General features: G+C 40.1%; 1 protein-coding gene across 1 annotated transcript in view; it reads right to left on the bottom strand.

The window, feature by feature from the left end:
• PSD3 (pleckstrin and Sec7 domain containing 3) overlaps nucleotides 1-19823 on the bottom strand; it is a 418120-nt gene that overhangs the window by 88263 nt on the left and 310034 nt on the right. The gene's annotated exons all lie outside the window — the stretch shown is intronic.

Here is a 19823-nt window from a genome sequence, read left to right as displayed (position 1 = left end):
AGTTCAGACAATAACAAAAGCCCTAAAATGCTTGAGGGATTCGGCAAGCAGCTCCCAAGCCCCTTGGCTGGCCATCCTGTGCAGAGATGAGGAATGCGCAGGGTAAGCAGCATTTTGAAACAGAAACACACACCACTGTACTGCATTTTACCACAGTTAAATATTATACATTTATATCCTATTTAAAACAGGATATGATTAAAATTTTTCTTATGGTCTTGTAGTTTCACTAGTTTAGATATTGGAGTACTCATACTTTTTCATTAATTAAATAAATATAACTATTTCCACAACAATTTAATACATGGAAGGGGGACTAGAGCCAGTTATAGAAAACCATCTATACCAGTGACTGAAGCAGCTGTTAGTTGTCTAACTCTACGATTCCGCTTCACAGTGATGTGATGCTGGTGTGTGCGTGGTGGTGGATGGGGAGGCAGAAGGCTGCTTTAAAGGCTTGGTAACAATGACAAAGGCAGCACAGACTACCTCCCTAGGCCTCCTAGCTCTGCATCACATCTATGCTCCTTGGAATCAAGCTGTTCCACTACGACAACAATCCAAGGAAAGGACACTCCTCCTCATGGCCACTCCTCTTAATTTTGAGTAAGTTGCTATAAAGAAAACACAAATGCATCTCTAAGATATAAAACCACATCAGCAAATTATACTGAAGAAAAGGATAACTTGGGTGCATAATAACACAGGGATGAAGTTGGAAAATTTTTCTCCAAAGAAGGACTTGAACCTATTAGACGCAGCGAAGACGTCATTTACTTTGAGATGGAAAAAAGGGGGATCAGTGCCATTCAACAATCATCTTCCAAAAGAGGAAGTGGGAGGTTCAGACAGTTTCCCAGGTAGAAGAGCAGGGGGAGAAACGCCTCGTATTCCTGTCGCTGCCTTTCACTCTGTCTTGTCCACGGGAGGAGGCAGTCTACATGTGTGTAAACAGAAGACTGCACACCAATAGTGAATCCCCTTTTCATTCAAAACACTCCCAAGTTCAGTTCAAATATATTTAGGTTACAGATTTTATATTATTTAATATCCAAGACATGTATCCTTAGCCAGTATCTTGACAGACTTTGGGAATTCTTCAGTGTGGCTACAATAGTTAATTTAACTACTGAATAATTATGAGAGCTACTAAAAATTAGGATGCATTTCATCATTATCAGGACATGGTTAAACGTATCCTCAAATATAAAAATGGTAAAACACCAAATTAGAATAAGGGGTAAATCAAGGCACAAAGCCCATGCTATAAATTGGACATTCTTTTGGGAAAACTCAGATTTCCTAAAAAACTACAACCTATGACATAGCTAATGTCCATGAGGCTGCACTTAGAGAACTGCGGAGAGTAGATGCCTAACTCAAGACTCAAGAGAATCTCGCTGCATAAATGGATTCTATTTATGTCTTTAATGGATTCTATTACTTATATGAGACATTTTGAACCCACAAGTAACAGTGGGCTGAGAAGCTACAATTGAAAAGAGAGATTAAAGGTTCTTTATAAACCATCATACTCAATACTACCCGGAGTAATTTAACAATGTGGTAAAGAAAAAAAAACCTATTCATAAAGATAGTTAAAAATGATATCTAAGTTCTAAAATTTTTCTAACACATTCAAATTCAATTCTGCCCTGAAATAAAATCTTTTCTCCCCCCACTGCCCCCAAGAATGTTTTAGTTAAAGAGTTACCAAGTTCCAAATTAGAAAATTCTTGTTACTCAATCGGCTGCATACGGTACAACAACAACATTATAAAATTCAACAAACGTGCCACATTGTAAGTCCAGTTCTCTCCTTGTGTATATAACAGGACAAATCTAAAAGGGGGATGTTACCTTAACCTTTTCAATTGCAAAATTACAAAGGGATTTTCATGGATCATTTTACAGTTTTTGTATGATCCATTATTTTTCTTAAGAAAGCAAAATTTGTTTTGCAAATGCATCCAACACTCTCATACTCTCACCACAACTTGCTACCCTTTTTATCTTCTTAGCTTAGTTAAGAAATGAATTTCCTGGACTTACCACAGGACCCACTTCCTTTCCTGTGCAGCCTGGACCCCACACTCAGCTACCTCAACCCGTCTCGTTAACATCTGTTTAACTCTCAACCAGTCAGTCCCACTCTGACTTTTTCCCACTCTGAATTCTCTGCCCTCTCCTCTCAACTCTTCTCCCCTTTCTACCCCAAACATCTCCACTTGTTTCTTTACTACACAAGAAACATGTTTACAACAAGCAACGCTCATTCACACCTTTGTGTTTCTCAACAAGAGAAAACCAACAGTGCTTTTTCCAAGCTCCAGTTTGAAAAGATACCAAAATGGTGTGATTTAGGTCACCTGTCTTCTCCATGGACTAATCCATGTGGCTGGGAGATGAGGTACCTGATTGGGCCCATCCCTGGAGCCAAGGGGGCTGGGTATCTATAAAAGAGAGGGTAGCACTGACCTAGCCACTAGTGTGATCCTCCTGAGCTGCACAGCCTTCTCTATTTGCATGTGACTAATCCAGCACTAACAGGGAAAATTAAATAACAGCACAAATTAAAGCCGTGGGAGAGTCATCATCTCAAACATCAGCAAAGCCTTCACTCATGAGCCTCCTTCAATTTTTTGCCATCGTCCCTAAAATGCATCTGCACTGGCATCTACTCTTTCCTTCTCCCTGATGGTAAGGGAAGGAGTGTCACATCTCTGCAAGGCTAAGCCCTCACTGGTTCTGATACCTTCCCTTTCTGCAGTAACATCTCTTTTACTGGTTCCTTCCTAACAGGCTTCCAACAGGCGCATCTCTCCCAACCCCACTTCTGCTATTCAGTCATCACCTTTGTTCCTCAGCTTCTCTTTTTAAGCCAAGTTTCTGAGAGATGTTCCTGTAATTCTTATTTCCACTTAATCTCTTCAGTTAGGCAATCTAGTTTTCATTCCTGTTGCTCTATTAAAACTGGTCACAATAGACTCATCGGCTTCCTTCAGTGCTAAATTCAAGACCACATTTTAGTGTTTCTGTATCTTTTCACCTTTCAGCAGCACTGAATACTCTCAAATATTGTCTTCCTTATTTTCTGTGACACTTACAGAGTCTCCTGAATGTCCTCCTCTCTCCTTGGGTAATCCGACTCATTACTTCTATCTCCCTCATCTTATCTCTTATGTGTGAGTGAACTTATCGGTTATCTTCAGCCCATGCGAACCCTTGTGAAGTTCAGATCCACATGTCAGCTGCACTTGGATGTTCCCAAAGTGTCACAAACTCAGTCAAGAGGAACTAGGGCATGAAGACCTAATGGAGAGAGTGTACTCTCAATCTTAGCAAACTGTATTGGTATAAAATATGTAATTGTTTCAATACAGAAACATGGCATATAAAGCACAAGGTAGTTCATGTCTATTAATACAAAAAACTCAAGTCAGAGTCCTCAATGGTAGGCAGGTAGACAGGCCTGAGCAGAGCAAGGATGATGGGCCAGGTACGAAAGGTCAACAACAAGGAAAGCCCTGGTGCCTAACTAACAATGGGCAAAACTGAGAAAACAAGGACCTTGCCCCCAGGGTGACCTTTCCTCCCCTAGTGTATGGCTGGTCATGTGGTTTTGACCCCCTGACCTTGCCTATCACTGGTCATGTGGATGGAACCCTGATGAAGTTAATGACCTTGAGACGGGAAGAGTATCTGGGCTAAAGTGGTGTCTATATAGGAAGGTGGCAGAGGGAGTTTATGACGGAGAGAAGGCAATGTGAAAAATTAGAGATCAGACACAGGCCAAGGTATGCCAGCAACCACCAGGAGTTGGAAGAGGCAGGGAATAGAATCTCTCCTAAATACCTTGATTTCACATGGTTGGCCTCCAAAATTGTAAATAAATTAATTTCTGTTGTTTTAAGACATCAAGTTTGTGGTCATTTTATTACAGCAGCCCTAGGAAAGAATACATCTGGGCATAAATGGAAGACAGATGTCTGAATAAAGAATGATCATACCTACGGGTTGATTTTCAGAAATATTTCCAGAGTCAGTCCTTAGGTAAAATGTAGTCTTTTACTATAGTGGTCTCAACTGAAAGTCTGCAGGTACGCACCAGAACCAGCCAAGAAAGTTTTAAAACACTGATTATTGAGCTCTATCGCGGATCTACCGAATCATCAGGAGAGAGAGAGAGAGAGAGAGAGAGAGAGAGAGAGAGAGAGAGAGAGAGAGAGAGAGAGACTGGCTGACTGACTTGTGGTTACACAACGCATGGTAATGGGAAAACTTCAGAGATCAGGCGTGGGCTGTCAATGATAGTGCTAAGCCTTGAATAAAACTGTATTTTATCAGAGGATAACGTAGCTTCCAGTTCCCCTCGGTGAGGCCGACAGAGCCCACAGTGAGACTTTACCCTGCAAGAATTCTGATACGATCAATGCCTGGTTATGGCTATATGTTATTTTTTAAATATACAATATGAGGAACCAGATGAGGAACCTGTACACCCATATTTCCCAACACCTACATGAGACTCTGATACGAACCCTTGGTGAAAAGTCCCTGCTTTACAAGCTTGCCAATTTTTTCTCTAACTGAAGTTCCTGCTACTCAACCAGGACCTAGACAACAATCAAGTGCCTCCACCCAGACTCAACAGGACAGAACGAGTCTTCAAATTCAAAGGAGAAAGCAAAGTAAATGGCGTAAATTATAGAGATCAAGGTAGCTTGGCCTAAATTTACTTTTCAGTCTTTGTTCTTCACTTTTGATTGCTCCTCAAGAAGATAAAATGCAATTTTGTTCAAGGCTTAGCACTGTCACTGACAGCCCACGCCTGGTTCTCTGAAGTTTTCCCCATTACCTGCATTGTGTAACCGCAAGTCAGTCAGTTCTCTCTCTCCTCTCTCCTCTCTCTCTCTCTCTCTCTCTCTCTCTCTCTCTCTCTCTCCCCCTGCATTTTGCAGTCTATGAAATTCATGTATTTTATTTCAATCATCTCTAAACTCCAATGATTTCCCCCCTCCTTGCTCCCTGAATTATCACGAAAAGTACAGAAGATAACATAGCTTCCAATTCTCCTCAGTGAGACTGCCAGTGCCCACAGGGAGAGGTTACCCAGCCAGCATTCTGACACCATCAACACCCGGCTATGGCTCTCTTTTCCAAGTGCAATACTGTTTCATGCAGATATTCAGATCAAGTACTTTCAAATACAGAATTAACTATGCACCACTCTGGGAGTATTATCAGAGAAAGACTGTGTTTGAAAATGATATTGGTTAAAAATTAATGATGAAACTATAGTTATACCAAATGAACTGCAAATTGGTTTAAAAAACTCCAAAATATCTTAAAGTAATGGGCCTCAACTTTTATTTTCTTCTCTTTGCCTTAAAATAATATTGAAAAACTGCACTGCCCCCTCATTAAAAAGGGTTCCCCTAAAACCAATATTTATAATGGACTTTTCATCTGCCCCCTCTCTACCCTTGCAGATTTTACGCCTGTGCAATATTGAAAAGGTTATGAGTGAGAGTTATGCTTTTTAAAAAATGCCATAAGGCAACTGTCAAACAGAAGTACAAAAGGGTAAATAGCTTGAAGCTTTGACCACAAGAGTATTTACAGATGGATCCATTTTAGGGAGAAGTACACAATATAGATAAGTTTCTGGAAACTGACACCTTTTGAGTGACCTGTGTTCCCATATCTATGGGACAGTTTTCATGTACCCAAGTCTAAAGAGGGTACATTAAATATATTCACAAGCAACCTCATAGACATTCAACTCTTAGCTTTCCTTCAGGGTCAGAACATGCTCAATGTAAACCAGTGATTCCCAAAGTGGGCGCTACCGCCCCCCGGTGGGCGCTGCAGCGATCCAGGGGGGCGGTGATGGCCACAGGTGCATTTGGGGGTGATGAGTAACTGCTATTAAAATTTTAAAAAAATTAATTTCCAGGGGCTGAGTAATATTTTTTCTGGAAAGGGGGTGGTAGGCCAAATAAGTTTGGGAACCACTGATGTAAACTAACCTCTTTTGAGTTTGTTTTTTTTCCACATTCATAGTCAGATTTATATTTTTGGATGTAAACAGTCAAAATTGGTGTCCTGGGTAATGAACTCAACCTTGTGTTGTGGGGCAGTACAGGCCCAGCCAGCCATGGCAGAAGCATCTAACCGGGAAGTGTCTGGCTCCGCTGAATAGATGCGCCAACAACAAATCCATAACAGACTCTCCAAAATGAATCAGAAAGCCCTTACTTTATTGGAAGGGAATCTGAAGTGTAACATTCATCTCCTAATGAACATTTCTGAGGACATACAGGCCAGAGTGGCATCATGCTGGTGCAGGGGAACCCACCCTGCCTTCAGGGGCCTCTGATGTAAGGATAACAAGATGTGCTGCTCCACCTAACGGAGCTTTAGTCACTAACAGAATCGCCTCACCTTTCACTCCCTTCTTACAGTGTGCAAGACACTTCACACACGGTGCCTAATACGTGACATTACATTACATGGATTTAGAGAAAAATTAAATAGAAGAGAGAACAACTGAATTTTAGAATTTGAAGTGGGGGGGGGGCATCTGTCACTAACTTGCCCTTTTAAGACAAATTAATTCATTTTATCTGGACTTTACTTTCTAAATTTGCAATATGAGAGGGTTACATAAGGCTTTTTTCCAAGATCTTATGATTCTATAGGAAAAAGTTCCCAGAATTCAACTGGTCAAACTCTGAAACCACTTCTTTCCCTAATCCCTGCTCCCTTTTCCTATGTCCCCCATTATTATTATTTTTTTTTTGCCATGGTTACTGATTAGTAGGATCACTAACTGCACTTAAATCCCAGGTATGACTCGTAAATAAATAAATAAATATTTTAAAATTGCAAATGAACAAGAATGTAAAAGGAAGAGAGGGAGTGAGGGAGGGGAGGGAGTGAGAAATTGATTTGATTCTCTACGGGGGAGGTGGGGCACAGGGACTGGCCTGATTGCCTGCTGGCAAATGAATCTTTGTGAGCTACCTGGTAAGATAGGAACCACCATGCCTTCATTATTACCAAAGGGAAAAGGGCAGCCAAAGATAATACTAATAGGCACCCCCAAAGCATTTGGTGAACAGCTCTGAAGTGCACTAGATTCAACCTGAAAGTGAATATAAATGTGTTTACTGCTTGTACTGAGGCAATCCTCTAAACCAGTGGTTCTCAACCTGTGGGTCACGGCCCCTTTGGGGGTCGAATGACCCTTTCACAGGGGTCGCCTAAGACCATCGGAAAACACATATATAATTACATATTATTTTGTGATTAATCACTATGCTTTAATTATGTTCAATTTGTAACAATGAAATTGGGGGGTCACCACAACATGAGGAACTGTATTAAAGGGTCACGGCATTAGGAAGGTTGAGAACCACTGCTCTAAACTTTCATTAATGTGCATATATATTCATTTTATATAGGGTGTAGGCTTGGTCAATAAGGTGTTACGTATATTTATACAAAGCATATGACTCCTAAAGTGACTTTCCACACCTTACAGGGGTCCTCAAACTATGGCCCGCGGGCCACATGCAAATACAAATATTGTATTTGTTCCCGTTTTGTTTTTTTACTTCAAAATAAGATATGTGCAGCGTGCATAGGAATTTGTTCATAGTTTTTTTTTTAAAATATATTTTATTGATTTTTTACAGAGAGGAAGGGAGAGAGATAGAGAGTCAGAAACATCGATGAGAGAGAAACATCGATCAGCTGCCTCCTGCACATCCCCCACTGGGGATGTGCCCGCAACCCAGGTACATGCCCTTGACCGGAATCGAACCTGGGACCCTTCAGTCCACTGGCCGACGCTCTATCCACTGAGCCAAACCGGTTTCAGCATGTTCATAGTTTTGTTTTTTTAAACTATAGTCCGGCCCTCCAACGGTCTGAGGGACAGTGAACTGGCCCCCTGTTTAAAAAGTTTGAGGACCCCTGCCTTATGAGATAGGCTTGATCCTAAGTTCAGAGCTAAGCAAACTTATGATCACAGGATACATGAACCAATGGCCAGTAGTTCAAATTCTCCTTTAATACATTATTGAGTTTTTATAATCTGTCTGCTCCAACTGTCTACATGGGTTACTTTGCTTAATTGATATTTATTGTATTATTCTAATGTATAATAACCACAACAAATATTTTATTGTAACATACTGATATGTGAGGGGAAAGTATTTTTTTTATAACTGCTAGGCAATAATAAGAATGCATTCTATTATAATAGTATAATATGTATTATACTATAAGTATTTATACAAATAGTATCTTTTTATAACTAGTACAAGACTATAATTCATGTGTGTAACAAGAATAGCATAACAGTTGTAACACTTGTAACAGTATAGCATAAATAAATTTCTTAAAACAATTCACTCATTCATGCATCTATTTAGCAGACAAGTATTTATTGAGTCTCTACTATATGCCAGGATGTCAGGAATTGATATGGAACACAGGCACTACGAGTCCAGGGGTGAACAACACAGACAGATGAGACTTAGTAGGGGTGGAACAGACAATAAAGGAATAAGGGAGGCCACCGGATAATTATTATAAGGTAATTAAAATCAGGTAACTCAAAAGAGTAACTTTAGACTGGATGGTCAAGAAAGCCTCACTGCAAGGAAATTTAGGGCACAAGTGACAAGGAGCAGCCACACAACGATAAAGAGAAGAGCAAGGAGCGCTCCCTGGCATCACTGCGCCTAGTGGGCCTGGGGTGTGGTGTGTCATAAGGGCAAACAGGTAAACAGGTCAAGTAGAGTTTTTTGACCAGAAAACAAGGGTTTATCTGTGTGTGCTGGGCAACCACTGGAGGATTTTAAGCAGGAGAGTGACCTGTCCAATTCATGCTCTTGAAGGCCGCCCTGGCTGCTGTGTGGAGAAAGGATCGGAAGAGAGACGGGAAGTGGCAGCAAGACTGGCGGTGTCTGGGTGAGTGGTGAGGTGACCTGGGCTAGGAGATGGTGGTGGCAGATTTGGGGCATATCAGGCTATCTTCCCAAATTATGGAAGAAGGGTGGCCCATTTTCACAAAAATCTCAAGCACAAATTAAAAATTGGGTAAGATAGTTTCAACAGTAGCACCAGAGATATATTGCTTATTCATTAATATTTAAAGTCATTTAAACTAAAAATGAGGTAGATACATTAGATACTGTTAAAAGAAAAAGTAAGGTGTAAAACAATATGTCTGGCATGTTCCTGTGTGTGTGTGTGTGTGTGTGTGTGTGTGTGTGTGTGTGTGTTTATTCCCACAGACATTTCTGAAGGAATCAGGACCCATTGACAGCAACTGGGAGACTGGGCTGGGAATGAGAATTTTCAATGTATAATCTTCTCTGTACTGTTTGGATTTTTCCCCTTTTTATTGAATTTATTGGGGTGACACTGGTTAACAAAATTATATAGGTTTCAGGTGCACAATTCCACAGCACATAATGTACACTGTATTTTGTGTACTATTAGAGTGTTTACCACATCTCACATATATTACTTTCTCAACTAAAAATCTAGGTGATACTAGATTTTTAACTCTTTGCACATGTGATCCAGTCTTCTGCTTCTCTTTATTTCCCACAATGCCTCATACATTGTCTTAACCACAGCACGTGTTTAAAAAAACCCAAAAAAACATTGGTTGAGAAGATAAGGATCTCAGTGATAATTATCCTAATACCACAATTATGATGAGAGGCAGCGAAGGTAGAAAAAAAGAACTATGGACTAGAAATCAGTATAAACCTGCTTCTTCCATCAGCTGGGTGACTTAAAGCCACTAACACTAACCTTTGATTCCTTCATCTGTAAAGATGGTATAACAACATCTATGCCACAGAATCATGAAGATACAATGAAAGCATCAATATGAAAACTTATGTACTCTGTAAAACAAATGTAAATAAAAGGTATTACTGTTGTTATATGCAGTCTACTCCTGTCCTCCTTAGACTCTACAGAACACTTGAATTTAAACACCCAGAATCTATCCATTCCACTCACCTCAGCCAATCAAGACCCTATGCCAGACATAATGGGTATGGGGAGATTCACTTATTTTGGCAGTTTGGCATCAAGGACAAAGTATGCCAACAACTAATATTTGCTGAATAGTTAACATGTGGTGGGACCTGTTCCTAGGGCTGTACATGTATTACATCATTTACTCTTCACCACAACCCATGGGGATCATTCCCATTTTACAGATGTAGAAAATGGGGTGCAGAGAGGTTAAGTAGAGTGTTAAGTGGCAGATCTCAAAAAGGAATTAGAGCAGTTTGATTGCAAAGCTTTTAAATTTTTTCCTTGACCTATTTTCCTTTAAAAAAAACACACCTTTCACCTGTCTCCACTTCCTGGCACACAAGCTAGGCTCTGCTATATAAGTTTCCCTCCAAAAGTTAGAAGCACAAGAGTATATAATCTCTATAGTATAGAGCAGGGGTGGGCAACCCCTGGCACGCGTGCCAAACATGGCATGCCAGTAACTTTTGCTGGCACGCGAAACCCTCTCTTACAATCTTCCATTTACAATTTTTTTCTTAATATCGACTTTTTTATTTTTCAGATAAATTCAGTGTAGGTGCATCTTAGATAAATAAATAATTTTACATAACAAGTTCTCTTAAAGACCATAGACATGGATTGACGAGAGAGGGGAAGAGCAATTTCTATGCCTCTGCCTTAACTCTCCCTGCCTTCCTAGATCCGACCAGTGTTTTGGTTTCATCCACATACGCTGGTGAATCTTTGTTCTCAGTGACGAGTTTTGATAAGTCTCGTAATAGGAGTAGCCTGACGGATGAAAGTAGTAGCTCGTGCATATCTCTGAAGGTCACGAAATAGAAACCTGATGTAAAATCTCTGTCATCAGTGATGCAGCAGCAAAAGTCCCATTGATAATATCAAACGGAGTCATAAAGGTTTCTGTCGGACTATCAGTGTACATGTATACATTAAAAAAATAAATGTATTTTCCATCATCATATACTGTGTTTTTGTCGCTCGAATGAATTGTATTATTTCTTCAAGGTTCTTCACATACGTACACCTTAAGAGATATCAAGTAAGTGTAACATGTTCTCAAAAAATTAGGGTTGGCACGCAGAAGAATTCTGAGTCAGAGATTTTGCTGGTTTTGGCACGCACTCACAAAAAGTTGCCCACCCCTGGTATAGAGGGTATAGTATTCACTCAAGGATCTTAGCATGTGGCACAAAACTCCACCCTGGACATCTAACTCGGTTTTACAGCTCGAGTCCTGTCTGTTTTAGGAGACACCAGGCTGGATGTCCGACAAGTGAAGGACCGCCCTCCCTAGTTGGCATTTACTGAATCCTACTACCTGCTGGGCTCTGGGCTGAGCCTAGGTGTCTTTATGAATTTAACCTTCTGTGAAGTATGATTTATTCCACTCATTTCACGGCTGGGGGTGAGGCAGACGGCTACTCACTGCAGGAAGGAGGCTGCCAGATCAATGTAGGATGCCGGACTCACGTGTGGAAAGAAATGACCACAGTGACGCCATTGTGTTGGACAAACTGCACTGACCTTACTGACTTGCCAAAAGAAGTTATCGGTTGAGAAAGAACTTTTCAAGGTCGGTACAAAATAGATGTGCTTTTCAAGGACTATACAAAAAATGTATCTTTCCCGGTAATGGAAAGACTTTCATGAGAAACCAATGACTTGTAAAAGATAAATTTCCCTCTGATCACCATTCTTGGTAAACTAATGTAACCTCAATGCCCTTTTTTTCCTTTTTTATTTTAAAAGCCCCTGCACCTAATCCCTAGGGGAACACTTTTCTGGCTGCTCCAGATCTGTGTTCCTGAGTAACAACTCAGTCCCAAATAAATGCTTTTCTTGCCTTGCAGACCTGCCTTTTACTCTCGGTCAACAAATGTGAACCTCAGGTAAACAATGAATAACTTTGTTAAAGCACACGGTATGCCCCCAAAGTTTGTAAGATACATATTTTTGCTAAAAATTATTTATTATTTATAGGAAATTCAAATTTATCTGGGTGGTCTATATTTTTATTTGCTAAATCTGACAAAACCTACCCTGGTTACAGAGTTTTATTAAGTGGCAAAGCTGGCACTCAAACACAGAGCCCATGTTTTTATTCACTACTCTCTACTTTTTTCTACTTTTTTCTTTATCCTTCTCAAAGTGGACTTGCTATGACAATGTCCAACACTCCTGGGAAGGGGATATGTATCCTAGATAAAGAGGTATTTTCAGTGAAGTATAGATGGAAGGATTGCAACATCTATCATGAAGGAACCCTCACCTTTAAATCAATGTGGGCATTATGAATAAGAAGTTTTATTCCATTCCTTCCAACACAGATGTTTTGTATTTATGTTTCTTGCCTTATTGCTCTGAATATATTGTTAAATAAAAGTGGTAGAATGGCCCTACCCAGTTTGGCTCAGTGGATGGATAGAGTGTTGACCTGCGGACTGAAGGGTCTGGGTTCAATTCTGGTCAAGGGCATATACCTCGGTTGCAGGCTCCGGCCCTGGTCAGAGCCATGCAGGAGGCAAGCAATGGATGTGTCTCTCTCACATCAGTGTTTCTCTCTGTCTCTTCCTCTCCCTTCCACTCCCTCTGAAATCAATGGAAAAAATATCCTCGGGTGAGGATAAAAAACACACCACAAAAAAAAAAAAACCCAAAAACAAAAAACATTGGACAGCTAAGCCTGGCTTTTGAAAAATATAACAATAACCAATATTTTCAAAGAAGATTCTGGATTGTACTTGCCATAATCTGCTGTTAGACCCTCTTGTTGGTGAACCTGACTTGTTAGGATGTGGCAGGCATGTGCCATAATAAAGGATTCTTCACAATTTTACAACATAAGGTAAACATAAAATCAAAGTGACCTTGTAAATTGTGTGCAGTATTTTTTAAATACTCGAGAAAATTTATCAATTATATTTAACGATTAGGGCGACAGGATGATAAACTTCATGTCCTCAGTTAGAATCTGTTTGCTGGGCAGCATGCGGAGGTCTTTTTATAGATGGCTGGTAGAAACGACCCCTGGGGGGTTTGACATTTTGAGAGATCTCCAGGCACCGCATTTGTTCTGTCATTTCCATGCATCAGGCAGAGCAATGAAGACAAACCAAATGGAAATAGATTTTATCTAAAGCAATCGATGCAGCCAAATTAAATAATCTAATCCAGTGGCTACCAGGCTTTTGGATGTCATAAAATGGAAAATTTTCCAAAGAGGCTTTGGGAATGCACATAGAATTGTCAGCTTTTCATTTTGTCAAGTGAGAAAATAAATTTAAACAAAACAAATGCTATCTACTATCGCTATCATTCCATAAGAATAAGTAATGAAAACAATCTCGAAATAAAAGACTTCCCCAACAAAGGACCAGTTTACACTAACATTTTCACTACAGCCTGAAACTTTGACAGTGACTGGCAGCAGAACACAGGCTAGTCCCATAACTGCTAGAATACAGTGTTTGGAAAGATGTAATTTTAAAAAGACATCTCTGTTATTTGGTATTTGCTAAACATAAAGTTAATTAAGATACACAAATCAGTCTAGTCATTCCAGTTTCATACGTACCTATATATGCTATTTTCCTTGCTATTCATTTTAATTTCTTATCAAGGCAATACATACATAACATTTTATAATAAAACATTACTAAAAGGCTCAGAATGAACATAATAATTTCTTGATTTACCTCTGATTCTTGCTGCCCAGAGGTAACCTTTCCAAAATTTTTTAAAGTTCTCACCGGAGGATATGTTTTTTAGCGATTTCTTTTTTAGAGAGAGAGAGGGGGGGAAACATCGATTGGTTGCCTCCTGTATGTGCTCAGCCGGGGATTGAACCCTCAACCTGGGTATATACCCTGTCTGGGAATCAAACCTGCCACTTTTTGGTATACGGACGATGCTCCAACCACTGAGCAACATTGGCCAGGGCAGAGGTAACCTCTTTCAATTCCTTTTGGGTTTTTCTATTTCAGTATGAACTATTGATTTTCAACATGAAACTCTGGAAAAATAGCACTTAGATCTCTTAACACACACACACACTCTCGCTCTCTCCACGCCTAGTCCTTCTACTCAAGTCATATCACAATCACAATTTGGAGGCACATCAGTACCTATGTTATTATGACTGTAGATATAAATCACTCCTGAGCTATGTGTGCATTATGCTAACTTTGGTTTTTTATGAACTTTTTGTTTTCCCTGGAGTTGATCATCGCCTCATTTTGTTGTGTCCTTCATTTTCTCAGAACCTACCTCTAATTCATCTCCACAATCTCCAACAGAACTGGAAACCTCTCCTTCCAGGCCGTCACACCATTACTCTTTCAGGGCACTGTTGGAAGCAACCTGGAATGCTCTCTTCTGCTATTTCCCGCTCAGCTGTTGTCCTAGGGCTTACCTTCACCGGCATCCTGGTGACCCCCTCTGCCTCTAACTAGCACATTTCCTGTGTGGATAACGTGCCTTCTCTTCTTCAAGTAACTGAGAAAAGGTACATGGGGGGACACAGAGGGAGGAGAATGCCTACTGTGAAACATGTACGTTTCACGTAAACCTGCTACTTTCAATGTGGGATTTTTACTACTGGCCTTGACTGAGCCTGATTTGTTAAATCAAAAGTTTCTGGGTTCATCTCCCCAGAGAGGAGTTGCAGATGTGGGGAATACGATCCCTGGGACAAAGTAGAGGAGGCCATCTGGAGGGTCCAGTTACTAATTCTAAAAGCTTTAAAGGGATCTTGGTGTTTTGACCCACCGCCCTCAGAGGTGGCCAGTGCCTCCAATTCCTAGGCCTTTCCTGTGTTGGGGGAATCAGCCCATTCTTTCCTTGGCTTCGAGGTCTGCAGACACTTGGGCTTCAGCTTCTCTGGGGTGCTAAAACAGCTAATAAATCTATGTGTTTGTTGACATCTTGAAGGCATCCTATCTTGTCCCCTGAGTTCTACTGTCACTTTAGTGGTGTTTGCGTAGGCACAGAGATAAAACCATACTGCTACCTTCAACTTTGATTTATGCTTTGCAGCATATAAATACCACTTACTTATGGTCTCAGAGATCCTAGCAAGGAGATGAGGCATACAAAAATCCCTAAAAACACTGCCCAATCATCACAAAAGTGTTCTGAAGAGCCTTTCTCTAATACCTGTTTTTTAAAAAGTGTTTTGCAGAAGAGAACTGTCGAAATCAGCAGCCGCTGGTGCTGTATCATCCTTCTGACAGTGAAAAGCCTTCCTCTCCAAGCACTTTTCTGTCTCTGTCTGCCCAGTACGTCTAGTTAGTTAACTAGACCCAACCCTTCAGTGCACTGATGCTGGGTTAGAAGGGAGTTAACTAGACCCAACCCTTCAGTGCACTGATGCTGGGTTAGAAGGGAGCTCCAGGGAAAAGCTGGTAGAAAGGAACTCCCCTCTCCGGAGCAGCTGGGCTCCTGGCTTGGTTGAGTTACCTGCTTACCTCTGAGATGCTGTGGGTACGATTCCACCACAATAAAGCAAGTTGTAATCTTTTTGCTAGTGGAGGGTCTTGCTTTCAATTTCTAAAAAACTTAACACTTGTGAAGCACAACGAAGCGAAGCACAATAAAATGAGGCGTGCCCTTAGCGGAATCACACAAAACCCTGGCTCCTCAGATTTGAATCTGGTGATGACACAGATACTGAGGTGTCCAGCTGCCTGGGGTACTATCTCACATTCTAACATTTAACCGCAGGCTACAATCAGAGTCCTGCCACAAAATGAGTCAGGCTATGAAGAGAGGGCCTCAGCCAGTACTTTCTTAAAAATTTTGACATGAAGCATTCTAAGTAATCTACCTAGAAAAACACATTCCACTGAAAAAATCAGATGATCTGTGTACACAGACAATACACTAAATGTTGAACCATCAGATGTGGTAGAATGAATTTTTAAAATGCAATGAAAAGTAATCTACATAAAGGATAAGATAATGCTCAAAATCTTAACTATAATCAAAGGTAAAAGAGTAACTCCCATGATAAATACTGAGGAGCCACCTTACCCAGCTATTCATGGTTTCTGCATCACTAGAGATGAGTAAATAAAATAAAAATAAAAATCTCCAAAAATCTCCTATTAGTCCATAAACTGAATGCAATCCCCCAAATTCTAAACCAGGCAAGCAGGTATGGTCTAAAAACAGACTGCAAAAAGGAAAGGGACATCCTGGAAAATGCAGGCAGCCTGGTCACTGTGTGTATTTCCACACAAGAGCTCCTGAAGGTTAACTTCTGGTGTCAGGATACTACTAATCCCCCAAGATCTGCAACAACAACAAAAAATCCAAGTATTCTTTTTTCCCTTACCTGTCATTGTAACAATACTTCACAGATTTTTCTTCCTTCCTCTCCTTGATTCTCATAAGGGTATTATAAGAGCTTGCCAGGAATGACAGTGTGGACCAGGATTTTCTTGACAATGTTCACACACTGTGTGGGAGCTCAGAAACACCTGCTTTAGGACACCATCCCTGGGAGAATGTGTTCAACTAGAAAGGCATGGGTGTAGCACATCAAAAATGCAGTACTGACACTGGGAGTTATTTTAGAGGCACTGAAACCAGGCACACATCACGGGCACTTTCATCGAGTAGAAACCGGTAAGTAGTGTGTGGTGAAGATCTGCTTTTAATTACATTCAAGGGTCAACAAGTGTCATCTCATCAGGAGCACAGTTTGCTCAATGTCCTAAATAATTATTTGTATATCCTTTTTTTTAAGGTATTAATATACAAGAAAATACTGGCAGGATCTGAGATATTCAGAAACCTAACAACAAAAACCAGCATCATTTTGTTAACTTCATAATTTAAAAATAAAACCAAAGGCAGTGAAAAAAACCAAAGCACTCTATTTTGGGGCAAGGCTGACTTAAGTCTAAAGAGGGTTAACAGCTATTGATAATGATGTAGTCTGTCGAGCTAGCTTCCACAAGGGGCCAGGTCTCTTTTTAAGACCTCTGTGGGGTAAAGATTATATGAAAACATAAAAATGTGTTAGTCTAGCAGCATCACACCCGAGGGGAAAGCATAACTTTGATTAAATCATGGCAGAGATTTTAACCTGGACATAATCAATCAATGAGAGGGTCTGTGGGAGGAGCTAGGTCTTATGGAAGGACCTCTAAGTCACTGTGAGAACCTACAGGGAGAACCCTGTTTACAACAGAGCTCTATGGTTGTTAACAGCCGCTCCCCTTAACTTCCTCCTCCATCTGTGTCTGGTTCAGTGTGCGCACGTGGTTCGCCATGTCTGCATGCACCGAATCGCAATCTTTCCTTTTTCCTAAATAATCCCTTTGGTGATGGGATGCCTAGTCCAATTTGTTTTTCTAGTCAACAACATCTTGGAACACAAGAAGTAACTCCAGGGGGAAGACAGTAGAATTACTAAAAGAAAATTAGAGTTCGGGAGATAATTGTTTTTATCTTTGTATCACCAGATTTACTTTGTGAAAGACACCTCCTCCTGCTTCTCTCACGTGCCAGGCTTATAACTAGTACAGAGGAGTTCTTGATGTTGGGAGCCCAATAGTTTAAATCTACTGTCCTTCTGAAAGGATCCAGCTAACGGGAGAATTTATGAGGTTAACAGATGTTTTGCTTCAATTTAAGAATAAAAAATACATAAAAAGGCATTTGCAGGAAAATTTTCACATTAACACTATGGATTTCCCCCATATTAGATGACGTATCCATTTTTGAATAGGCAGATATAAATGATCCATTGGACCTGAATCTCCCTCCCAGGCTCTAGAGTCTAGACTTAGTCTAAAGGACAGAAGGGATCAAGGAAGGAAACAGCAACCTGCAAGCCTCTCCTGGAAAACTTCCGGCTGCAAAAGGGCATTGTAATGATTTCTTAAGGTCCCTTGTGTATAGGTTGATTCAGGGTGGGGGATGATTAATATTTACCTAACAATGCTAAAGAAATAACAGCAAAGGCTGTGCAGGATGGAGACGGTCAAGTCCATGGTGCCTTTCAACACAATGGCAACACGTTTGGCAGAGCAATGAACTAGGCCCTCCATCCTTTAACATGTTTATGGTTAACATCCAGCACAGGAAGAGGGTCATTCAAAGTACATATACAATTCACCTTCCCTGAATTTAGCTCAGTCTTTGGGTTTCTTACCAGTATACAGAAGAAATAATCCCCACAAAATTTCTAAAATTAACATTGCTCAGAACAAAGATACCGTTTTGTCAACCTCTGCATTTTATGGATGAGTCTCAGGGAAAAGTGACTCATCTAGGTGCCTGTTGCCAATTAGTGAGCAAAACCCAGGCTAGATCACCAGGCCGCAGCTCCAGGGCACAGGAGCAAACAGCCACATTTTTATCTTGCAGCACCTAAAGGAGTACCAGGGGATTCACTCTGAAATTTCACTGTGGAAGAACTTGATTTATTTGAATAATAGCTTTAAATCGTTCATTCTGAATCCAGACGATAATCAATTAGAAAATTCTTGGTGTAATCTCTAGTCTCATACTATTCCTAAAAAAATTCCTCAAGGATTCAACCATGCATGTTATGGTCACCCACTACAACATAAAGAAACAAAAACAAGGAGTTGAGATTTCCCCAGTGTACAATGTATAATGTAGTTTGGCAAGAGACAGGGAAGGAAAAGGGAATATTATCAACATGAACTTTTGCTGATGTAAGTTTCAACATATAGCTGACTTACTCAAATTAAAAATAATTCGTATTTGAGGAGAAATGCGGAAGTGTTTGACAGAATTGAGGCTTAATCACCATCTTCTTATAATACACATACCAAATTCTGGAGTATTCACCTTTTAAGAGATTGATTCCAAAATGTTACTTCTGTCAAAGGAACAGCAACGGGTGGGGGGGTGGGGGTTGGGGGAACCTGGCAGCAAGAAGGTCTGCACTGCCCCCTGATGGTCAGGAGCCTCACTCGTAACTCTTCCAAGATCAAACCCTTCAACTGATGAATAACTTACATCAAAGTCAGACATGCATTCTCTACAAATGCATAAATATTCTACTAAAACATCTTGACATTTATGTCCTGCTTCAGAATTTGATGTAAAGAATGTTATCTAGAAAAGAACAAAGCCACACTCTATCCAGAGGTCTTAAAAGGATTTAAAATACCTTAAAGAAAAAATAAAAAGGCTACACAAGAATTAAATTGAAAAGAAATCAACATATCGACTGTGTTTCAGTAGTTTAAATAATATTCAATATAATCCACAAAGGATCAGAAAAGTCAGTTTTCTGAATTTAAAATGAGAACAAGGAAAGTTTTTAAGATATTTTGCTAAAATCAAAGGCAAGAGTATCAATCCTTTCAGAAGTCCTTTAACACTTGCTTCAAATGAAAAACAACAACAAAAGAATAAATCAGATAAATAGTGAGGAGTACGATGAATCGATATGCAAACAAATCAATAGCTTTTAATGAACAATAAAACAGAAGTTAGAAATGCAAAAAATTAAAACTTTCAAGGAATACAAAACATGTTCTAACTCCAACTCTGACAAGAGGCAACAATTATTATGCCTATTCTAGAAGGAGCCAGCGTTCCAGAGAGACAACATTAAACCCCAGGAGCATATCACAAGTTAATGGACCCATCCCCTTCTTTGGGGGCAGGGGGAGATGAGGGGTAATTACTTCTAATCATTAGACTAGACATGCATTTTGAATGAAGTGTCAGATAATCAAAAAAGTGTTATTTACATGATT

Source organism: Myotis brandtii, unplaced genomic scaffold (genome assembly GCF_000412655.1).
Source record: "Myotis brandtii unplaced genomic scaffold, ASM41265v1 scaffold103, whole genome shotgun sequence".
NCBI lineage: Eukaryota > Metazoa > Chordata > Mammalia > Chiroptera > Vespertilionidae > Myotis > Myotis brandtii.
This window is presented reverse-complemented; position numbering and strand designations above follow the sequence as displayed.